Source organism: Ylistrum balloti, unplaced genomic scaffold (genome assembly GCF_031769215.1).
Source record: "Ylistrum balloti isolate Yb309-2 unplaced genomic scaffold, AGI_CSIRO_Ybal_v1 Utg370932, whole genome shotgun sequence".
Classification (NCBI taxonomy): Eukaryota; Metazoa; Mollusca; class Bivalvia; order Pectinida; family Pectinidae; genus Ylistrum; species Ylistrum balloti.
The window spans coordinates 130810-144461 of record NW_026782527.1 but is presented as its reverse complement, the minus strand read 5'-3'; the positions used below and the strand labels follow the sequence as shown (position 1 = coordinate 144461).

The window sequence follows — 13652 nt, the reverse complement described above, 5'->3', positions numbered from 1 at the left end:
AAGAAGGATAGATTTTGTTTCATAGAAATACAGAAACTATGTTAATAAGAGCAAATAACTGGGAAATACTTCAAAAAAACAATTCTCAACATTACTCTCATCTAAAGTCTACTGTGAAATCATATTTTCGAGAGTCTCAAATTTATGTCTTGGCACTTTATTTCGTGAATAAATGATAACCGTGACATTAACTGATAATATAAAACAATGTTTTGTAACACTTTATTTGTGATTCATGGACAGAGAAATCAACGAAAATCCCCCCCCCCACGAAAATAAATCATCTAGCAGCATAATTCCTTGCATTATTACGTTAACTTACTATATCATTACAGAGACAATTTTTATGTAGAAAACTCTCATGTAGTTTATGGGTTAAACGACCGTTAGCAATTTTTGTCAGCTAAAGGAAGTTTGGCTCCAAACGAATACACGCCGATCGATAGAAGCCTTTTCACTATGATCTTCACACGATATCTTAAAAACACAGTTTGTTTATGACACTCAAACTTATCAATATCAGACAATGTAATGGTTGTTATCATCTTCGGGTTAGCATTTTCGCTAGTTTCTCAAATAGAATCAAATCTCAATGAAATATTGAAAATAAAATTTAAAGGGAAAATTTATGAGTGTCATTCTTTCCTAAAAATACATTTTAGGTACATTTAGTAACACCGCCGCGAAAATGTGAATTATCTCAAAACCACTTTTACACTGCTACATCAGGTTCAGAATGAATAAACAAAGGTAGGAACTGATCAAATGTAAAGATGATGCACTTACAATCAAATTAGTGAGAAACTTTCTCTCATATTTAGCCCTAAAGTATTGGTAGATATCTAGTCTCTAGAAGGTACTATCTGCTTACAAGTGTGTCCCTTTGTTATTTATCAATTGGAATTACAGCTAATTGACATTAATCACCGAGGTTTGCTATAGATATGTATATATGGAAATGAAGTGCCAACAAAAAAGAATATCTTTTAAAAATCACGAAAGCTGAGTCCCACGAAAATGTATTATTATACAGTACACAAGCTCTTTTTTTAAAATCATTCAGTATTGGAAAGTTGTAAAATTTACTAAATTGTTGGATAAGTTTGCCTCTGTAAACCTAGATCTTAACATTCAAACTAGGTTTCTCTGTCTCCGCAGTTTAGAATTCTATTATTACAAGCGAGGTTTAGAATTACGAAACGGTTGGGTGATGTAGTCAGTTTCAACATTTGTCAGTATACTTTGTCTCAAAAATTATCTTTTTTCTAAAAGCTGTTATTTGAAAGTCAATACATTGTATATTAAAAAATCATAGTGATTGGCAAGCCATTTTACTGATTCTATTATTTTGTTCTGATCAAGTGTTTGTGGCCAGTGCTTCTAGATGTGATGAAAAATGCCAAAACATCATTGTTGGCTGCCACACCTAAGTATAAAACAACACTATCAGTTTATGTTTATCATATTCAATTGTATGAAACTAACGTTTCAATTCTTTATTCCTCTCAATGATGTTAGCTGATATCTTGGTTAATTTTTTTTTCAGCTGTGAATTTTGGTGAAATAAACAAATAGTTAAGGAGAAATTGTTCTTACAAACTAAGTATTATATAAGTTAATGGCATCAGTGTTGTGTAAATCCTGATGTGCTCTGGTGGTATCGGGTTTGTGATGTTAAAGCCTGTTTGAATGTTTCAAATCTCCACGAATGTCCTAACATGCTTCAGTCGAGCACGAACTCAGCCTTATTTTTGATTTCACAAGCAGCAATCCACAAGTTAATTTCTCTATAGAGTAACAACGCAAGATCAATATTTAAGATCGTTGTTTTTTTCATCTAAAAATTCTCCATAGACAAATATTGAAGAAACATTTGTGACAAGATCATGGATCTATGCACATGATCGTAATTTGATTTTATACGGTATTAGCTTTTTCAAATTTAAAATTACAGTCTGTTTCTAATCGTTAGAAGAATACAAATGTATAACTGTATATTTTTGTCTTGAAACTTTGAGATAAAGGGATTATTACTTTTATATACGTTAACTTAACATATATGTGTATTTTACATCTATGCATGAAATGTAATATTTCATTTATTATATCACAAACAGCGCACATCATTTATTGTTTAAGATATGTCGTTTGTTGAATACGATATTTCACAGATAAGATATACATGGTATGAAATAAGAAATATTGTATCGTGTTGATGCGTGGGAGCATTGTAAGACATGTTAAAGAGATTATTTGTATGTCTAAGTTGTCTGTTGTTTGAGTGAATAATATGACAACGAATTGGACATAAAACCACTAAAGATGAAAGTATGGTTGCAATAAATTTCAACACAAGGCAAAATTAGAAAATTAGAAGAAAAGAAAAAGGAGGAAATTTATAGTGTATATTTTTTATGGTTAAAATTTTCGTTCTTTAGAGTGAAAAGGCGTAAGTGTCGTTTTAGCTATAATTTTCCATCTTTGAATAATAACAAAAAAAAAAAAAAAAAAAAGAACCTAACCTCGTTATTACGACAAAACCGTTTTTAATAGTGAAGATATCACGTATACTAGATGTATGTATCATTTCTTGGTATAAGATGTAACGCCAAAGTTATTCTTTATAAAAGGTTGGACAAAGACACATAAGTAAAAAGCACCTTTCAATACAAACTTAGAAATAGATACAAAAAAACAAGGAATTAAACTGCATCATACACCTGTTTCGTCCATCCAGGCCTTGAAACCTAGGGAGAAGGCGGCTGAAAACAATCGAAATTGGCCGAAATAAATATCAGTTATAATTGTTGAAATATTCTCTAAGACATTTCTTGATCTTTCATTGAAGGTTCGGTGTGACCGCCATTTTTTTTTAGTAGATTCCCATAACATTATCATTGCCCTTTTGACACAGTATTATCTACGATGGCTAATTGTGCCATTTAGTTTCTTCGTCTTTGCGTGGAATAAAGACTGGCGGTAAGATTTGAGATTTCTCTTTTCGGGGCAAAAACACGTAAAAAATACAGCATTTTTGAACCCGAAAGGATGAAAAATTTCGTCTCCTCTCGCAAACACAAGAATGGAGGTTTGTTAATCATCGTCTTGTCGAGACGAAAAACGAAAATCAAAATATTTTGTGCTCATCTTTTCTCGGCGAAATGACGAAAAAACGAAAAAGCACACATCAGCCCACGTAGTTATCAACTCATGAATATGACAGGCTTTATATGTTTCATTGTAAAAGTTTATCTTTATGTTAGGCCATAAGGCGACGGATATCAAAAGTCATTTAATACGCATGCGTAATAAAATGCAGTAAAGAGGTCAGATTTCTACTTCATAGGTCTTCATTTTAACTCCATGGTCATTTGTGTTTCGAAGAAAATATGCTTTTAAAAACAAATGCTTATGGGTGCCTCTAAATGATTTCAAATATTTTTCCAGAATTTTTTTTGTATATGTTCCCTGTCCCTCAGTGACAGAGAAACTCTAATTACAAGGAAGTTACTTCACGTGAGAAATTGATCAGACAGAACTATAAAGACACGGTGATGCCAAAAAGACTGACATTACTGCCGAGTTATAGATCGCCATCAGCCCCATTAGTATAAATCGTACCAACGGCGATATTTCCAGGACAATAGCGTACAATTAAGAGGCAGTCACAATTAAATCTTCTTTACAACACGGAAGAAACATAATTCAAATGAAACAAAATTCTCTTTTCTTTTATAATAATGATTTGTGAATAATGGTTTACATGCCGAGTTAAAATTCATAACCAATCAATATTTTCAACACAAGAAGAGAAACCTCGACTTCCTGGTTATAGGGAAGGGTTTATTTCAGAGTGTGAAAAATCTAACATTTCCTGAAAAGACAAATTCAATATCCCTGTAAGAGTCATTTTAAACTTTCAAAATCTTTAGGTAACTGACCTTCTTACAGTTCCATACGTCCGCTCCATGCTTCCTGTAGAATTCCAACTATCTTTCATCACGTGATCCCCCACGTGTTTTCAGGACACGGTTAATAAATAAGGTCTGTGGCTACACGACACTTTTTTTTCTATAAAGTTGGTTTAATGGGTGTTTATTTAACATGTCAAGGGAAATTATTTCTACAATAGCATCCAGCAGGTTGGCGACCAATATCTTTTGTGACAATATAAACACAAAACCTGGTTAATGAAACGGATCACATACTTTACATACAAAATATATTAACTAGATACATCCCGGAGCATCAATATAGAATTTCAATAACTCTTGAAAAGAATTTGGGAACGGATTATATTTCTGATTCCCATACGTCTTCAATGTCATACATTGTACATGTAAGCGTTTGTGTGAATCCATATATCTAGCAACATAAGTGATTTCTTGGTGACAAAAAATATGCATTTATTATTTTATATGTTAATTTCGTTGTGCTCATATTTGTTAAAGAATACAAAGTATCAAGAATGTAACACTACAAATAAAAGCACTAATGTGAACGTATTCACCCCCAGGACCATATATCCCAGAATTCTGTTCAGCTTGGCTGCTTTGTGTGAGCCGTTAAGTTCCGGTTCCGGTGCTTTGTTGAGGGAGAATTCATTATGTGTTAATGTATTAATTCGCACAACTTTGTTGACTGTTTGATCGTCATTATTAACCTGACTGATGCGGTCGTTATCACAATGACATACTTGTGTGTTACGATCTTTGATCTCCTTTTGTGGTGTATGATACGTGTAAAGAACCAGAACCTCCAATCCAATGATCAAGCCACTGATCACGAGCTGGAAAACGAGATACATTCCAAATATTGGAATGTGAATTGAAGACTGGGGTAGGGTATCACTGATCAAAGTTAGAAACACAACAAAGGTCAAAAATATTGACATGCACATGCCAATTTTCTCTCCACTCTCGATGGGCAAAATAAAACACAGCTGATTGAGCAAGGATAGAATGATCAGAGGCACCATTATATTCAGTACATAAAACAGGGGTCGCCTTTGTAGTGTCATTCCGTATTTGATCCTTGAAAAATTTTGACTGGCCTCAAAATGGCGGTGTTTCCGTACAATGGCGCTAAGTATCTCCCATTCCTCGCTCTGTTCGTAGTGCACGAGGTCAACACTTGGGTACGTATAGGTGATATTTAAGACATTGTCGTTGGAGTACCATTTACTAATTTCAATTTCACAGAACTGACTATCAAAAGGATATTTTGTAGAATCCACTTTGCATGTTGTCTTAATTTCCTTCCCTGGCCACCACGTCACGTGACCGTCCGACATTACGATCGGGTCGTTTAGAGTTGTCTCCCCTATTCCCCGTTTGTTGCCAATTTCATTCTGAACGAGAAGGTCTGGTGTCCAGATTTTGTTTTTGTCGGCAAGAATTGAGGAGACGCCTCCATAATCCGATTCATTCCACTTTAGAAGCTGATCATACCAACGGATATCCATCCAGATACTGGAAGTTAGAACTTGATTTTTCTCACTAAGGTCAGTAATTCTCAACAAATACATGGCTACTTCCACGTTGAGAGCTGTGTTGCTATCTGCCACTGGTCTAACTCGAGGGTTGTAGTTCTCAAACAGTACCGTGTGCAGCATTGCCTCCTTTAGGAGTTCTGCACCTTCACACAAAATACACGTAGCAGCAATCAGTGTCTGTAAACTTAGAATATGGCTCATCATGTTTGAAGTCTTCAGTATAAAACTGATTTGTTACATCAAAACTGTACCTCTAAATAATATATCACCTTTCTCTAGTAACTGTTCCATCAAAAAATACGAGGAGAAAATATCTCGTTTGATCAGTTTCGTTGTTTATCCCACTACACTAACGATTTACTGTTCAACGGTCACACCTAATGAAAATCCACTTTACTCTTATAACGCGAAACATGCATTCAACAAAAAATATTTTTAGATGGAACGATCTTATCTCGTCTCAAGCAAGGCTTGCTGGTTTTGATATGAGAAAGAACTGCCAACTGTCAACAGGTGATACAACGCAATGTTAAAAAGTTACATGCAGCATATGTTCTGCTTACCGCATGTTTCACAAATTGTATATTCCATTGAATAGCAGGTTATTCTAGGCGTAAATTCCTTGCTACAAACAAATATTCATTAGTTATAAGGACCGTTTATTAAAAATTGTTTACACAATGTTTCTTCTATGATAAAACGTTGTGGATTGGTTTCATTACAGAATCCTCAAATCTTAACTGGCGTCAAAGTTTTTGAATCATTTAGTGTCATCGCAAATATCCACATTAAGATATCCAAAACGCCTGTAACAATAAGTCTTTATAAACAGATTCTCGTACGTTGACAAGTATAACACTGTTTAATTTAACTGTCTCGTTATACTCCAATTCTTTGTGATATGTCCAAGACTTGTTGAAAAATGAATACCAATTATTCATTTAGCACCCAGATTTTCTCGAACGTTATTCAACATAAACTATGCAATAATGATCAAAAATCTCACTTACGTCTCTTGGTTCTGTATAACAATATCCTAAATATTTTTTTGTGGAATTGGAATCCCTTCACAACACTAATACCAACTTCAAACGACGAAATGTTGAAGCATAGAGTTCTCCTTGTAAGAACTTATGGTACAGTGAACCAATAATGCAATGTACCGTTCTGGCGTGTAGTAGGCAGCATTTGCTGGCGATTGATGCTGCCGGAGCCAATAGCGTAAACCAAAAACGGTTTTCCAATACCTTAACGCATCGAGTATTCAGTAAATACTACTACGTTGTCTCAGACACTCATTCTAAATACAAAAACGAAGAGGGTGCTAAGTATTTCCGGCTCAACCATATTATTTAGGGGTAGTGATGTAATTATATTGACTACTGAACAATAAAATTTGTTATTTATTTATTGTATATAAAGCGTGAGTATGACTTATAAATCACAGGAAAGGTTAATTGGTCTTTAACTGTGTAAGTATCTCGTTTGTGGTTGATTTGTCTGTCCACAGGGAAATAAGGCCTAGAGCCAGATAAGTCACGTCGACTTGTATTCCCTGCTCTCTACTTCCGTTAATTTGAGATATTCCCCAAAGAGAACTATGATGTATAGGACATTGAGCTATCTTTTTATTATACCATTGATAAGTAGCATCGAAAAAAAAAATACCATTAAACATATATCTTCTATCATAACAATGAAATACTGGAACTTTTAGTGTAATAAAAATGATAACACCGGACATTCTCTCACACAAAAAGGAATAAAAAAATGTAATTTACGTACTTTTGATATTACACGATCAGTTTAATTGTGGCGCCAAGTTACTAAAGCGACATGTAATTGTGACGCCCAAAAGGAACCTATTTAAGGCAGTTGCTGACAAACTCCAGTGCCACAAACACCCATTGGGAAACCCCTTAAATATTTCAACAGGGATACATTATTGAAGAGATGGAGAAAGATTGGGAGAATTTCCAGAATTTTAGAAATAATTTCTTTTTTATAAATTCACACTTACACAAAGGTTAAAGTCACGTGATTTTCATGAACTGAAATCCTTTTCAGATTATGCATTTTGAATGAAATTACGTTTAGAAGGTATTGGTAGAAATGCATTTCGGAATGTTTATTTCAAATGGATATTTATCTAAATCTTCATGATATTGTATTCAGAAGAAAGTCACTGCCGAACTGCTATTTATGTTTTCGGGCCGAGACCCTTATATCACTAGATTTCACCACCATCTAAGGCATGACATCAACATTATTGGAAAAATATAAAACAATCCGAACAGCTACGGATATTTACTTGTTTTAAGGCTCAAAGAACAGAGTCATGAATCTCCATAACTCTTTGGTTCGGATGTTTAAAATGAAATAAACTTCAAAGTTTGATTACAACAAGAACTCGTTTTTAGGACACATGAAAAAGACAGATTTTATTGAAATATGGAACCTCGGATAGAGCTACACGTAACTTCTGAGTTTAAGGTCCCCTGAAGGACTTTTTGAATGATGTTATTCGTCTTGTTGCTTTTATAGCAAAAAAACTGATAAGAAAACATAAAACCATGATATCTGTTTAGTTTTGGGGTTGAATAGGGAGTTTGCTTTATCAAGAATTGAAACAAAGACACTCTTATCAGGACAGAATGTACTTGTCTTCATATTACAATTTTTAATAGTTTGAAAACAATGAAAAGAAATACATTGGATGATGAGAACCTGCAGTGAGAATCCATGTTATACAAGACATAATGTGAGCTGTGGTATATCCATTGTAAACAAAACAATCATTAATTCGGCTTTTTAATGAAAGGTCATATTCTCTTGTTTCTCTTTTGTACAATCTTCATCATGTGAGTAGTTAAATCAAATCTGATACATTTTCCCAAATTACTCGTAGTAGTACACAACAACCTGCTAGTGGCCAGGAGCTCAGAAAAGAAATAGAATTTATGAATAGTACAATTTTGTTGCATTAATAAAACGTCATTAAAACTTTTTCCTGAAAAGATATTTTCCCTTTAAGGCTTCCCTACCACAACCTCCACCCCCCTCACCCCTCCCCCCGACAAAAAAATAAGTCAAACATCAAAGAGAACACAAACAAACAGCAAACCCTCATAATTTTTTTTTGCAATTTTAGAATACAATTACATATTTTACATGTATGGCAAGATGTAAACAAATCACAAAGTTGTTATCTTTACCTTTCGTAATTTCTTTACACATCATTGGAGCTATGGCACACGCGTTCATCTAGTATATTTAATTTCTGATGTGTAGAACATTTAAATTTATAAAGGCTAGATGTTTTACACAATACTATGGGCGACGTAATGGTCTGCTCTTCATATGGTACACGGCATACTTTAGTCTTGCTCCCGGCGACTCTGAGACGCCATGTTTTATTTTTTAACAGTTTTTCTTTTTCTTTTTTTATGAAACAATCTATGTTCTCAACGTTATACATATAGACTAAAGACTATGAGAAATAATTGCATTGATAAATAAAAATATAAATTGCTTCATTGACAAGACGAATTTGAACATTGCCTAACAATGGCCAGCGAACACGGTATCTAGACATCGCAGGCGTGAAGCTATTACCGACCAAATTACATGGAATGTTGATCAAAAGAACTGTATCTCTGACCTTAAACTATAACGATAGCAATGATTCTTTTTAACACTTTTATGATCACTGCAAGGGTTGAATATATCCTATGTCTGTTCGATATATGGATAGAACGACACATGTTCCTCTCGTTTGTTATATATATATATATATATATATATATATAACGAGGATGATATGTTTGCTATTTTGTGGAACATTGACATGACCGAGAAAATATAAACCACGATATAGTGAGACACGTGTGTAATAGATGTCCTTTATATTCAGCTCGCGAAAAAATTGACTCAAATTCAAACTAAAATGCCATGTTAATAGGAACAAAAGAAAGATTTACAAAAATACAAGGAGAATAAGTCTTGGCGTTCCGGAGGGTAAGAGTCTCTTGTGCCGTAAAGTATTTTTTGTGCAACCACCATACCGTATAAAAGATCTCGATTTAAGTCTATTTTACTAAAAAGGTCGAATTGTTAACGCATTATCAATCCCATGCTCTACTCAATACAATGCATTTCTTCAAGCATCCACTGGACCTTGTTTACTTGACAAACTTCATTTTATCTTTTGCACTTATCCAACAGGGTCATATTAAAACACTTCTATCAGATGTAAACACAATGGATTCCAATTAGGAGATCTGTCAAGTTCCAAATACGGTGCATATATTCATTCACAAGACATTCAACATCTGGAGTCGATATCATTTATTTCACACTAACTGAAACTTTCTATCTCAAGAGCGTGATTGGGATATTGATATCATAGATAGAAATGATACACCTCGTGTTAAATCCCAGATCTCCACTCTTCTCCAAGTTCAAATGCACTGTTACTAGCTGACAGAACGCGGAGTCTTACATTTTTTTTCAAGCAAGCTGTAATTCAAAATCATCCACGTAGCTAATTCAGCCATTAAATAACCTGTCTATTCGATTCGTGGAAGGCATACGATCACTACATGGCGGATACCTAATCATGGAAGAACACGAAACTTATTATTGAAAATATTTTCTAGTGTCTTTCTCCATGATTTTTTGTATTCTAAAAACGACAAAGAGATTACCAACATGTCAGCGGATGTGTAGTTCAATCTCAAATTTGCTGAAACATGGGCAAAGTATGAATAAAAGAAAGATAAACACGAAGAAGAAAACTACCAGGTTTTCAGAAAGTGTAAACGTTTTCTACTTCCTCATCGACACACGCTATGTGAATCTTAGTCAATCCAAGTAAACATTGCCACCTTTAAAATAATAGCAACACAACAGCAAAACCACCAGGCAAAGATGCTATATTGACCAGTATCTATTATTCAAATGAAAAGGTGACTTTGTTTTATTTCACGAAATTGAAGTTGAAAAACAGTCGACACCATATAAACATATCACTAGTTATCACAAAACGGAGTTTTCATCATCATCATCATCATCATCATCATCATCATCATCACCATCATCAAAGAAAGATATTGCTCTTTGGATGTTTTTTGTAAAATCTAAAAAAATAGTAGGCATTCTAGTGTATACATATTGAATTTTAGCACTCAAATAAAAATTCATCAAAACATATCCGAAAGTTTTCATTTCATTGACTAAGGTTAGTACATAACGGTGTGTTTTAGATATTAAAGCAGTGGAAATCAAAATGTTTCCGAATCGCAGTCTTTTATATCTAGATGAACCAATGTCCAAAAAGATAGAACCCCACTACCATTTGTCAGACCGTTCTAGATACGTTCTAAGTCACGTGTCGATATCAGTACAAAGCAGTATTTGTGTCCTAGCAGACCACGAACAGAACGTTGGTATCTGATATCTCAACGTCCTGTTCTCAAGGACTACTTGCACAGTTTACTTGTCAAACCGTATCACGGTATATGGCAGACCATTTATTTTATCGTGGCCAATGCTGTTAAAGGATGGCAGCTTTCTGGAAAGAACGGCCATTGTGTTTTGATACATATCTCTCCAACAACTCTGAAGCAGTCTGCTAAGATAATCCATTACACTCCAAAAGTTACTTCATCTCAAAACAAAAGAACCACTATTCTGTGAATTCTCCTGCTGCTCTTGACGGTGACTATATATCACACACGGTGATCAGATTCTTTCTAATTTCTAGTCTTGGAAAACAATAATCAACAATCGAGCTCTCAAACAGACAATAAGTGCCATTAGGTCGGATAACATAAATCACGACATTAGCAGGCTTATAAGGCGTCTTCAATCTATTCTGGGGTATCCAAAAACAGAATCTTGCATTTTGTGATACAGGGAATTAATATTTTTATTGGAAACATAATCGAGGAAATGTTTTGTATTCCTTTACAGTATAAATGGTAATTGTAATACAAAATGTTCAAAACATGAAAACCTTTTATAGGCTTTTGATTTGTAAGTTTAATTTCTGAGTTTTAAATGTTGGTGAGATTTTCTTACATTTTGTCATAATTTGTGGGGATCAATTTCTATTTCATACTGTAAGAAGTCCTATAAAAAGATATATAGGCTAAATTTAGCATTCAAAATGGAAATGAAATTGGCAGATTTGGATTAAGGTAAGAAAATATTTGAGATAGACGACGTAGAGTTTCGAAGGTTAGTGTAAGAATCTGTCTTTTGGATGTCATAATGACCCGTCCGTATTGTCATACATATGCACGTGAAAAGCATGTGATTCCAAAGATTTATGTATTCTATAGACAATACATATTCATGAAGGTGTTCTCGTTACTCCACTCGTTCTGTGGTAATCCAGTTCTATTCTAGTATTGCCGATAACATTCACATCTGAAAAATTCCTACTGATCTTATTTTCAACGAATGCGCCTTCAAATTCTTCCGATGAACAACTTGTCTTTTGAAAATCTAAATGGCGTCTGCGTCGGACTTGTGCCTCATCACCTCCTTGAACGCGCAGAACATCTTGACAGGCCTGATACTAGTACATGTACATGCTTTTACATGGCTGCAATATAACACATCAAGTTTTAATTCATAGGTGCTTGAAGTATGGAGTCATTCTAAAAAATATTTTTAGTTAAACAGTTCGTCACGATCAGTACCGAATGATTTTGATACATCGGCACTATATACATAAAACATATATTTATAGCATGTATTTGACTGAGATACTTAGTGTGTGACAGTTTCTCCACCTAACAACTTGTATAGCTTACAAATGATCTAACTATGGCGAGGAGATTCAGATATATTCCATAAAACGCGCAATACAGAACATATCCGTATTGAAGCATTGAAGTGTCGCTATACAGCATTTAATTGTTGTTGTAAATGACACAGCTTTGCAGACAAATATACCGCATTGCGTGCAATAATAAAACAGTTAAATTCCTATACTATACGTTTTTACATTTATTACACATTATATGCAGTGCAGCTCTTCAAGTGGAAGTCATTTTGACGATGAGTTGTCGCCGTTTCCATGTCCACAAAAATGACACTGTAATGGTCTCGTGCTTAATGGCATTTATCGTACGTTATATCTATGTCCTAATGCTTAGTTTATATTGCGGAAGTATTATGTAAATGTAGATAATTATATCACCGTAAATGCAACATGAACGAAGTTCAATCCCCCTATCATATACACTTCCATATATCATTTATGGTAGAATTGAATATTTCAGATATTTTTTCTTCCACCTTTGTCTAAGTGGGATACACATATCCTATGCGGAAATCTCATGTAGGGTAACAATATCTCACATAGGTGCACACAGTAAGCTTTGCCATTATGATGTCAGACTCCATCTCGTGATCAAAATAAATTACTGCACAAGATCCTTAGGGAGAGATTGCAGTGGTCTTTAAATTTGCTGCATACCAATGTTTCTAATCTTTTGAAAAATGACTAGTTTATGCATATACCACATTGAGATCATGCTATCTCCAGGTCTACAGTTGTTTGATCAATATCATCATAAAGTTTTTAAATTTGTTTACTGGAAAAAAATAAATTGTACTTATGATTTGAACTTTCAGTATTGAAAAATATTATCCTGCATTAATCGGAAAAATGTACGATTAATCTAACTTTATAACAGTAGTTGCGAATGTATTACAAAGTGGGAAAGGATACCGTACAATGTTTATAAAACATATAGAAAGTGTATTACTGTGTAACAGAAATCTATATCATTGATCACGTGACATGTCCATCTGATAACCAGTTTATTGGATTCTGGTTAAAGACAGATATTTTATGTCCAGCAATAATTACGGCAGCAAAGATCCCATCAACAACTGGTCAGCCAAGTGTTATGGTGAATCCTATTGGAATCATATGGTATCATGGGCACGACAGAAAACAGCTATAAACTGATGCTTGATTCTTAATCTTGAATGCAGTACACCAACGGTTAACCTTATCGGGTAAGTGTACCTGTTCGACACGATTTTTGTTTTTTATTTCTACAAAACCTGTTTTGAAAACACAGCCCCCTTTCCTGTGAATTATAGTGTTAGTCTAGTGTTCTTCTCAATCTAGATTTTG

The 13652-nt window shown here is 34.1% G+C and overlaps 1 pseudogene; it reads right to left on the bottom strand.

Moving 5' to 3' along the window:
- Window positions 1-4462: 4462 nt before the first annotated feature.
- LOC132559552 (neuronal acetylcholine receptor subunit beta-3-like) lies at window positions 4463-12462 on the bottom strand (annotated as a pseudogene).
- Window positions 12463-13652: the final 1190 nt, after the last annotated feature.